This window comes from Humulus lupulus, chromosome 3 (assembly GCF_963169125.1).
Source record: "Humulus lupulus chromosome 3, drHumLupu1.1, whole genome shotgun sequence".
NCBI classification, from domain to species: Eukaryota; Viridiplantae; Streptophyta; class Magnoliopsida; order Rosales; family Cannabaceae; genus Humulus; species Humulus lupulus.
Window position 1 is genome coordinate 126910228 of NC_084795.1, and position 8980 is coordinate 126919207.

General features: G+C 41.5%; 1 non-coding gene across 1 annotated transcript; it reads left to right on the top strand.

The window, feature by feature from the left end:
- The first annotated feature begins 255 nt into the window (after positions 1-255).
- Positions 256-362, top strand: LOC133828280 (small nucleolar RNA R71). Its single transcript, XR_009890908.1, has one exon. It is a non-coding gene; the product is annotated as a small nucleolar RNA R71 (small nucleolar RNA).
- Positions 363-8980: the final 8618 nt, after the last annotated feature.

The window sequence follows — 8980 nt, forward strand, 5'->3', positions numbered from 1 at the left end:
AATTTGTCTAAGGATGTTCTTAAGTCTAATTCATCTTTCACTTCATACCTTCCTCCTCTTTTTGGTGAATTAGTTGACCTAGACCTAGGATCAAAATAATTCCATTGTTGTGAATTGACATATAAATCTTCAAGGGCGTCCCAAACTTCTTGTCCTTGAAATTTTAAAAAATTTCCGGTATGCATAGATTGAATCATTTGACGATTATAGGGGGTTAAACCATCATAACAATATTTTACAAGTATCCATTTTTCAAAACCATGATGATGATATTTTAATAATAAATCTTTAAATCTTTCTTAACATTCATAAAACTCTTCATTATCTTTTTGAAAAAACTCGGAGATTTCTCTCCTTAGACTATCAATTTTAGACATGGGAAAAAATTTCAGCAGGAATTTATTATAAAATTGATCCCATGTAGTTATAGACCCCGTGGGAAGAGAATTTAACCAAGCTTTTGATTTGTCTTTTAATGAAAAAGGGACCAATCTTAGTTTGACCGACTCATTAGAAAAATTTTGAAATTTAAATGTTGCGCAAATTTCTAAGAAATCTTTGACATGCATGTAAGGATCATCTCTATCTAACCCATAAAAGGATGGCAACAATTGAATGATTGATGGTTTAAGCTCAAAATGTGTAGCTGAAGTGGTAGGAAGAACAATACATGAAGGAGCATTAGATGAAATAGGTGCAAAATATTCAAGCAAAGTTTTCTTAGGCACAACATTTTTATCAACAGGATTAGCAATTGGTTCCATGATGCTCAAATTTTTACTAACACTTTCAATTTCAAACAAGGATAAACGTCTTTTTACCAATCGATTTTTAGAGTTACGTTCTCAATGATGCATACAATTTTCACAAAGCATCAGAGATAATCTCAAACAAACAATTTTCTGATGTGGAAGATCAGTAAAAATTGCAACCACAGAGCATACTTAGAATTTTTTTAGAGATTTCACAACAATATAATTTTTATGGTTCACTTGTCCCCAGGCCTATTTGATTCCACTTACTCGCACACTACTAACAACTCCCCGAGGTTAATTAGAAGAGGCAAATTGGGAATTTTGTTCAAATTTCCTTTAAGCAAAAATAGCTTATGGTGAAAGGGCAAGATTTAGGTTTCGCTTTTTTTTTTTCAAGTATTTTTCACAATTACACTAAAATATGATAAAAGACAGAAAAATAAGGTAAAATTAAATAAGACTATAAAAATTAGGCAAGAGTAGGGAGGCATAGCATTCCATCAACCATAACAAAAATAAGGTAAAAATTAGGAGGCACAAGTGCCATCAACTAAAACATAAGATAAAAGACTAGGAGGCAAAATTTCCATCAACTAGCAAGGAGGAAAACCTGCCATCAACTAGTAACTTGCAATAAATAAATAAAAATAACAACAAGATAAATAACTAAATTATGACAAAGGTTAGGAGGCACAAGTGCCGTCAACTAACAAAGAAATACAAGGAATAAAAATTACAACAAAATTAGGAGGCACAAGTGCCATCGACTATAAAAATTAAAAAGATAGATAGGAGGCACAAGTGCCGTCAACTAAAAAAACAATAAATATAGAAATATAAGCAAGTGTTTTTTTTATAGGTGGTAGAACCGTCCCAAATTTTCTTTTTATCTTTTTTTTTAGATTTTAGATAAATATATAATTTTTTTTTGTATATATAGTTTTTTGTTCTTTTTTTTAGTGCAAAAATTAAAATAACTAGTAGAAGAATTCACTAACTTTGAGATAAATTTCATTTCTTTTCTTACAACTCCCCGACAACGGCGCCAAAAACTTGATGGACCCAAAACGAGTATGTTTTAAAAATTTATAACTCGCAAGCGCACGAATCGTATATGAAATATAGTGTTTGTGTAAGCACGAGATCGAATCCAAGGGAGTTGTCTAAAATAAAAAAGAAAACTATTTTAAACCAAAATTAATAAATTCTAACCTAGCTCCAAAGATTGATGAGATTTAACGTCATGAACATAAAATAAAAGATTTAAAATAAGCTATTTAAGAGAATAAAGGTAAATCAATTATGATTTAAAAAATAAGTTATAAAAGAAAGATTATTAAGATACTAGAATCCACAAAATGTAAGTTTAATAATATTTATTAGTATATTGATGTAATGCCCCGAATTCTCCGTTGTGTTTAACGGGGTGAACAGTAGACCGGGAGGGCCATACTTGCTTGATTATGTTATTAATTGATAAATGCATGTATATGTTGATTATATTATGATATGATGTGAAATGCATGCATGTGTGTCCATATTTCTATCCACGGGGGTGTGATGGTAATTTGGCCCGTTGAGGGTAAATTGATTATTTGTTCGCATGTTGGTGATATAATTTGAGACCACATTATGATGTGGGTTTGTTCGAGCTATTTGGAATGAGACGATCAAGGAATGTTAAATATCGGTTTGGTCATAACGGGCTTAAGCTCGGGGCTCGGGGTGAGTCTCGGGGTGCTTTTATTGATTAGAGTGTTACCGGGCATTAAAGGGTAACGGGAGGTGAATTAGTGGTGTTTGAGAATTTTGAGATTAGCGGGAATTTGGAAGCGTTAATTATGATTAACGGTGTAGGCGGGAAGTGTCAAAATTACCCTTGAGTTGGCTTTAGAAAATTTTAAAGACCTAGGGGTATAATGGTCTTTTGGCTTGGATATATGTGAAGCTTGGAAGGCTGTAGAGTAAACAGAACCAAAACAGAGTGAGAGTCTCTTCCTTCTCGTACATTCATTTCCCTTGTTTCTTCTTTGGAGTTTTTGAGCTCAAGGTGTGGAACTAAGCTAGGAAATCGAGGGGCTAAAGTTGTGGATTTAGTTCAGCCATTGGAGAGGGTTCAATACTAAGTTTGAGGTAAGCTTTGACCATTATTTTTCTGGTTTTTCCCTGTTTTAAAGATAATTTTCAGCTTGTGTTTTGTGGGGGATTTTTGGAATTTATGGAGGTTTTAGTTGGGGTTTGTCTTGGGTTTTGCTAGGGGTGTGATATAGAACAAGTTTAGGGGTTTTATTGGAGGTTTGGGTGGTGTTTAAACTGGGTTTGAAGGGTTGGTTCTAAGAGAAATCGTAGAGGAAGAAAAACAGGGGTTTTGGCTGAACTGGGGGTTGCGCCGCGGCATGGCCAGGGAGAGCCGCGGCCCTTGGTGAAGGCTGAGTTTGGGCGCCTCTGTTTGAGGGGTGGGCCGCGGCATGGCCAAGGAGGGCCGCGGCATGGCCAAGGAGGGCCGCGGCCCTTAAGGCATTTTTGGCCAAAGTGAGCTTTTTGGCTTGGGGATTCAAACCTAAGGCCTCGGGATTGAACCTACTACCCGGTTGAGTAGTGTTTGAGGTCCCGGAGGTTAGGTTTTGGTTTGGGAACCTTTTATTATTCATTTTATTGATGGAATCCCATAATTTGGTTATGACCAAGTAACCGCTAAAGGACCAAAAGGTCGATCGTTCTCAGGGTCACTCTTTTATTTGTTCTAGCTCGAAACCCGAGGTAAGAAAAAACTGCACCCCAAGTGTGACATGCATGGATATTCGTGAGGCATGTTGGTTGTGTAATATGGACATGGATTGAATATAGAATGTTGGGCATGTGTTGCTCACTTGTGCATGGCACTGACTTATTAGTCAGGTTTGGCAAAGGTGCTAGTATCAACTGTGAAGCTGTGATTTATTAGTCAGGTTCGGCAGTGGTACTGGGAACTGGTCACGTTGCACTGACTTGTTAGTCAGAATTGGCAAAGGTGTTAGTATCAGCTGTGAAGCTGTGACTTACTAGTCAAGTTCGGCAGTGATACTGGACACTGGTCACATAGCGCTGATTTATTAGTCAGAGCGACCATAGCATGGATCACGCAAGCCAACAGGGATTAGATCTAATCGACTATTAGCATTGAATGGCTCAAAGAGCATTAATGCCAGACCAAACTCGAGGGTCGATGAATGAAATAAGCGCTTGGAGGCTAGTGGCTTACCTAGTAGCCACTCTCCCCGCTAGAACATGTGATGTTCACTCACTTGTTGGAAAGCTTTACGTTCAGTGTGATTATAATGATAATCATTTGATAATGTTTATGAAAAGTATTATGTTTTCTTGCTGGGCTTTGGCTCATGGGTGCTATGTGGTGCAGGTAAAGGGAAAGAAAAGCTCACCTAGCCTTGAGTGGAGAGCTGATGTGGTGATGTGTACATATGCGGCCGCTTGACCACCACGGCCAAGGAGTTCTCAGAGGAACTAGGGGGTTACCCTAATTTTTGCCGCTTAGGTCGGCGGGATTGTAAATTTAAAACAGTAATGTCCATTTTGTACTGAGAACCACTTGTAAATGTTTTGTTTAGCTCTGCAGAGCAGTTTGTAATAAAAATCTCCATTTCCTTTTTATTGGTTTATACCTTAACCTGTTAATTACACTTAGAGCACGTTTTTGACCAAAGGACTTAGGTAGTGAGTCAAATTTCTGGTCCACCGTTCACCGTAACTGTTATGGGGTAGCCAGGGCGTTACAACTTGGTATCGGAGCAATGCCAAGGTTAAGGTTCCTGTAGACTGGCTGGGCATGTACACACATCACTGAAGTCAAGCTCGACTCTTGGTTTGGTAACTCTTTATGTAGTTATGTGCATAACTGCCTAAATGTGGTGCAAATGCTTTACCTGTATGCATGAGATATTATGAACTGTTATGTGATACATGCTGAGTGCTGAGTGCCATAAACATGTATCTGTTTGTGCATATTGAATGACTGTGGAATATGATAATTGTCTGCTTGTTCTTGGACCGTGAGGCGGCAAGAGGTTTAGTTATTACTACCTGACTGGCCGTATTGGTTATTATTGTTTCAGTAAGGTATCAGTGACAGAATGAACCCAGAACAGACAGATACTACAGCTGGCCAGAGTGGTCAGGGTCAGAATAACGACAATAGCCAGGGTCAAGAGAATGACCAATCCCAGATTCCACAGCCAGCACCTGCAAATTGGCAGCAGTTGTTTAATGATTTGCAGGCTGTAGTGTTGAAACAGGGAGAGGAGCCTCGTCTCCTGAGGCAGCAACAAGTGCCTGCAGTGGTTAATGTACCAGAGGCACCTTCTGTGTCAGTGCCAGTTAATGGGCAGCAGCCTGGGGTTGAAAATAGATTGGAACCTCTTTATGAGCGGTTCAGGAAACAGCAACCTCCAGTGTTTGAAGGCAGTGCAGATCCAATCAAAGCTGAACAATGGATGAGCATGCTTACCACTATTCTTGACTTTATGAAGGTAGTTGGTAGTGAGAGGGTGGCCTGTGCTGCCTATATGTTTCAGGAAGATGCTCGAATTTGGTGGGAAGTGGTTGGCCAGACCAAGGATGTTAATCTCCTGAGTTGGGAGGAGTTTCAGACCTTGTTTAATGAAAAGAACTATAATGATGCTATTAGAGCGGCGAAAGCTGATGAATTTATGAGGCTACTTCAGGGAAGCTTATCAGTTACTGAATATGCCTTAAAGTTTGACTGTTTGGAAAAGTGTGTCAAAGAGCTGGTGTCCACTGATGGGACCAGGAGAGAGAGATTTCTCCAGGGGCTACAGCCCAGGTTAGCCCGTGACGTTCGCATCACCACTGTGGCAGGAGTCACTACTTATGCACAGGTGGTGGAGAAGGCACTCACAGCTGAGAGTACAGAGATTAAGATCTGGCGTGACAATGCAGCCAGAAGGGATTTCAGGAGGCCAGGTCCTCCATTTGTTGGTTCTGGTAGGGGTGTTGACCCCAGTGATCAGAAGAGGAAGGTTCCTGATACCTTCCCAGTTCCAGGTCCTGATAGGAGACCTCGTGGTATTACAATAGGTCGTCCTGGGAGCAATGAAGCCTGGAAGGCTCGTCCTGAATGCCCTAGGTGCAAGAGGCGCCATTTGGGAGAGTGTAGGGCAAAGGCCTGCTATTTGTGTGGAGTAGTGGGTCACCTTAAGAAAGATTGCCCTCAGATTGGGAAAGAGGAACCCAGAAAGGTGGACAGCTCGGCCCCAGCTCGAGTGTTCATGTTGACTCAAGCAGAAGCTGAGGCTTCCCCTTCAGTTGTTACAGGTCAGCTTCTTAGTGCAGGAACCCCTTATCATGTGTTAATTGATTCTGGTGCTACACATTCCTTTGTTGCTAGTGGCATTAATGATAGGTTGTGTAGACCTTGTGATTTTTGTGCTGTGGGGCTTGGTACTTTGTTACCCACTGGTGAGATAGTGGTGTCCATAAAGTGGGTCAGATCTTTGCCAGTGACAGTAGAGGGCAGAGAGTTGTCAGTGGACCTGATAGAGTTAGTTATGACTGACTTTGATATGATACTGGGTATGGATTGGTTGGCGAAGTACGGGGCAACTATTGACTGCAGAAGGAAGATGGTCACCTTTGAGCCTGAAGGTGAGGATCCTTTTGTGTTTGTTGGTACTGTGCATGGACCTTGTGTTCCTATGATTTCTGTGTTGAGGGCCAGGGATCTACTGCAGAGAGGTTGCATTGGATTCTTAGCCAGTGTGGTTGACACCACTCAGGTCATGCCAGTGAGACCAGAGGACACTAGACTTGTATGTGAGTTTCTGGATGTGTTTCCAGAGGATTTGCCAGGGTTGCCACCACACAGGGAGATTGAGTTTGTTATAGAATTGGCACCAGGGACGGAGCCAGTGTCTAGAGCACCATACAGAATGGCCCCAGCTGAGTTGAAATAATTGAAAGTGCAGTTGCAAGAGCTATTAGATATGGGTTTCATTAGACCTAGTTTCTCACCCTGGGGTGCGCTAGTTCTGTTTGTAAAGAAGAAAGATGGTTCTCTGAGAATGTGTATAGATTACAGGGAACTGAATAAGTTGACAATTAAGAATCGATATCCTTTGCCAAGGATAGATGACCTGTTCGATCAGTTGCAAGGTATGAAGGTATTCTATAAGATCAACCTTCATTCTGGTTATCATCAGTTGAGGGTCAAGGAGGGAGATATACCGAAGACTGCCTTTCGTACCAGGTATGTGCATTATGAGTTTCTAGTTATGTCATTTGGGTTGACTAATGCCCCTGCTGCTTTCATGGATATGATGAACAGAGTGTTCAAGGATTACTTAGACCAGTTTGTGATCGTCTTCATCGATGATATTATGGTATATTCTCAGACTGAGTCAGAGCATGAGCAGCATCTGAGGTTGGTTCTACAGAGACTGAGAGAACACAGATTGTTTGCTAAGTTCAAGAAGTGTGAGTTCTGGTTGTCTCAGGTATCCTTTCTTGGACATATTGTCAGTAAGGAGGGGATTAAGGTGGATCCAACAAAGATCGAAGCGGTCAGAGATTGGCCAAGGCCAAAGAATGCTTCTGAGGTTAGAAGTTTCCTTGGATTGGCAGGTTATTACAGGCGGTTTGTGGAAGGGTTCTTGAAGATTGCTAGTGCTTTGACTGAGCTGACACGCATGAGCCGGAAATTTGTGTGGTCAAATAAGTGTGAGAACATCTTCCAGGAACTGAAGCAGAGGTTGATTACAACTCCGATTCTAAGTCTTCCGACAGATCAGGAGAAGTTTGTGGTTTACTGTGATGCTTCTCATCAGGGTTTGGGCTGTGTTTTGATGCAATCAGAGAGAGTTATTGCCTATGCTTCTCGTCAGTTGAAGGAGTATGAAAAGAGGTATCCTACTCATGATCTGGAGTTGGCGGCGGTGGTTTTTTCTTTAAAGATATGGAGGCACTATCTCTATGGAGAGAAGTGTGAGATTTATACAGACCACAAGAGCCTGAAGTACTTCTTCACCCAGAAAGACTTGAATATGAGGCAAAGGCGTTGGCTGGAGTTAGTGAAAGACTATGATTGTGAGATTTTGTATCACCCAGGGAAAGCCAACGTGGTAGCTGATGCTTTGAGCCGGAAAGGTCCGGAGCAGATTCATGGTATGAGGCTGATAGCCAGAGAGTTAGCAGATGATATGACCAGAGCTGGTATAGAGTTGCTGGTGGGCCAATTGGCTAACATTACGCTACAGTCTACACTGTTAGAGAGGATCAAAGAGGGTTAGTTGAGTGATCCACAGCTGATCAAGATTAGAGAGGATGTTCTGGCTGGAGCATCCAGAGATTATACAGTGTCTGAAGTAGGCTTGTTAAGATACAAAGGGCGGATATGTGTTCCGTTAGACACTGCATTGAGGCGAGAGATTCTAGATGAATCTCATATTACACCTTACTCTTTGCATCCAGGCACCACGAAGATGTTCCAGGATGTGAGATCGTTATATTGGTGGCCGGGGATGAAGAGAGATGTAGTAGAGTATGTAGCTAAGTGCTTGACATGTCAGCAGGTCAAGGCTGAGCATCAGAGGCCGGTAGGGTCACTGCAGCCTCTGGATATTCCAGAGTGGAAGTGGGAAGACATCACGATGGACTTTGTGGTGGGCTTACCCAGGACTACTGGTCAGCATGATTCCGTTTGGGTGATAGTGGATCGCTACACCAAATCAGCTCACTTCTTGCCAGTGAGGACTACATATACAGTTGATCAGTATGCAGATCTCTATGTGAGAGAGATCGTGCGGCTCCATGGTGCACCTAGGTCGATCGTGTCAGATCGGGACCCCACGTTTACTTCCAAGTTTTGGGGGAGTTTGCAGAAAGCCATGGGGACAAAGTTGAAATTCAGTACAACTTATCATCCTCAGACAGATGGGCAATCTGAGAGGACGATCCAGATTTTGGAGGACATGCTGAGAGCATGTGTACTGGATTTCGGTGGATCTTGGAGTAAGTATCTGCCTTTGATAGAATTCTCTTACAACAACAGTTACCAATCTACCATTGGAGTAGCACCTTATGAGATGCTATATGGTAGGAAGTGCAGATCTCCCATTCATTGGGATGAGACAGGAGAAAGGAGATACTTAGGTCCTGATGCAGTTCAGAGGACCAGTGAAGCTATTGAGAAGATTAGAGCTAGGATGCTTGCTTCT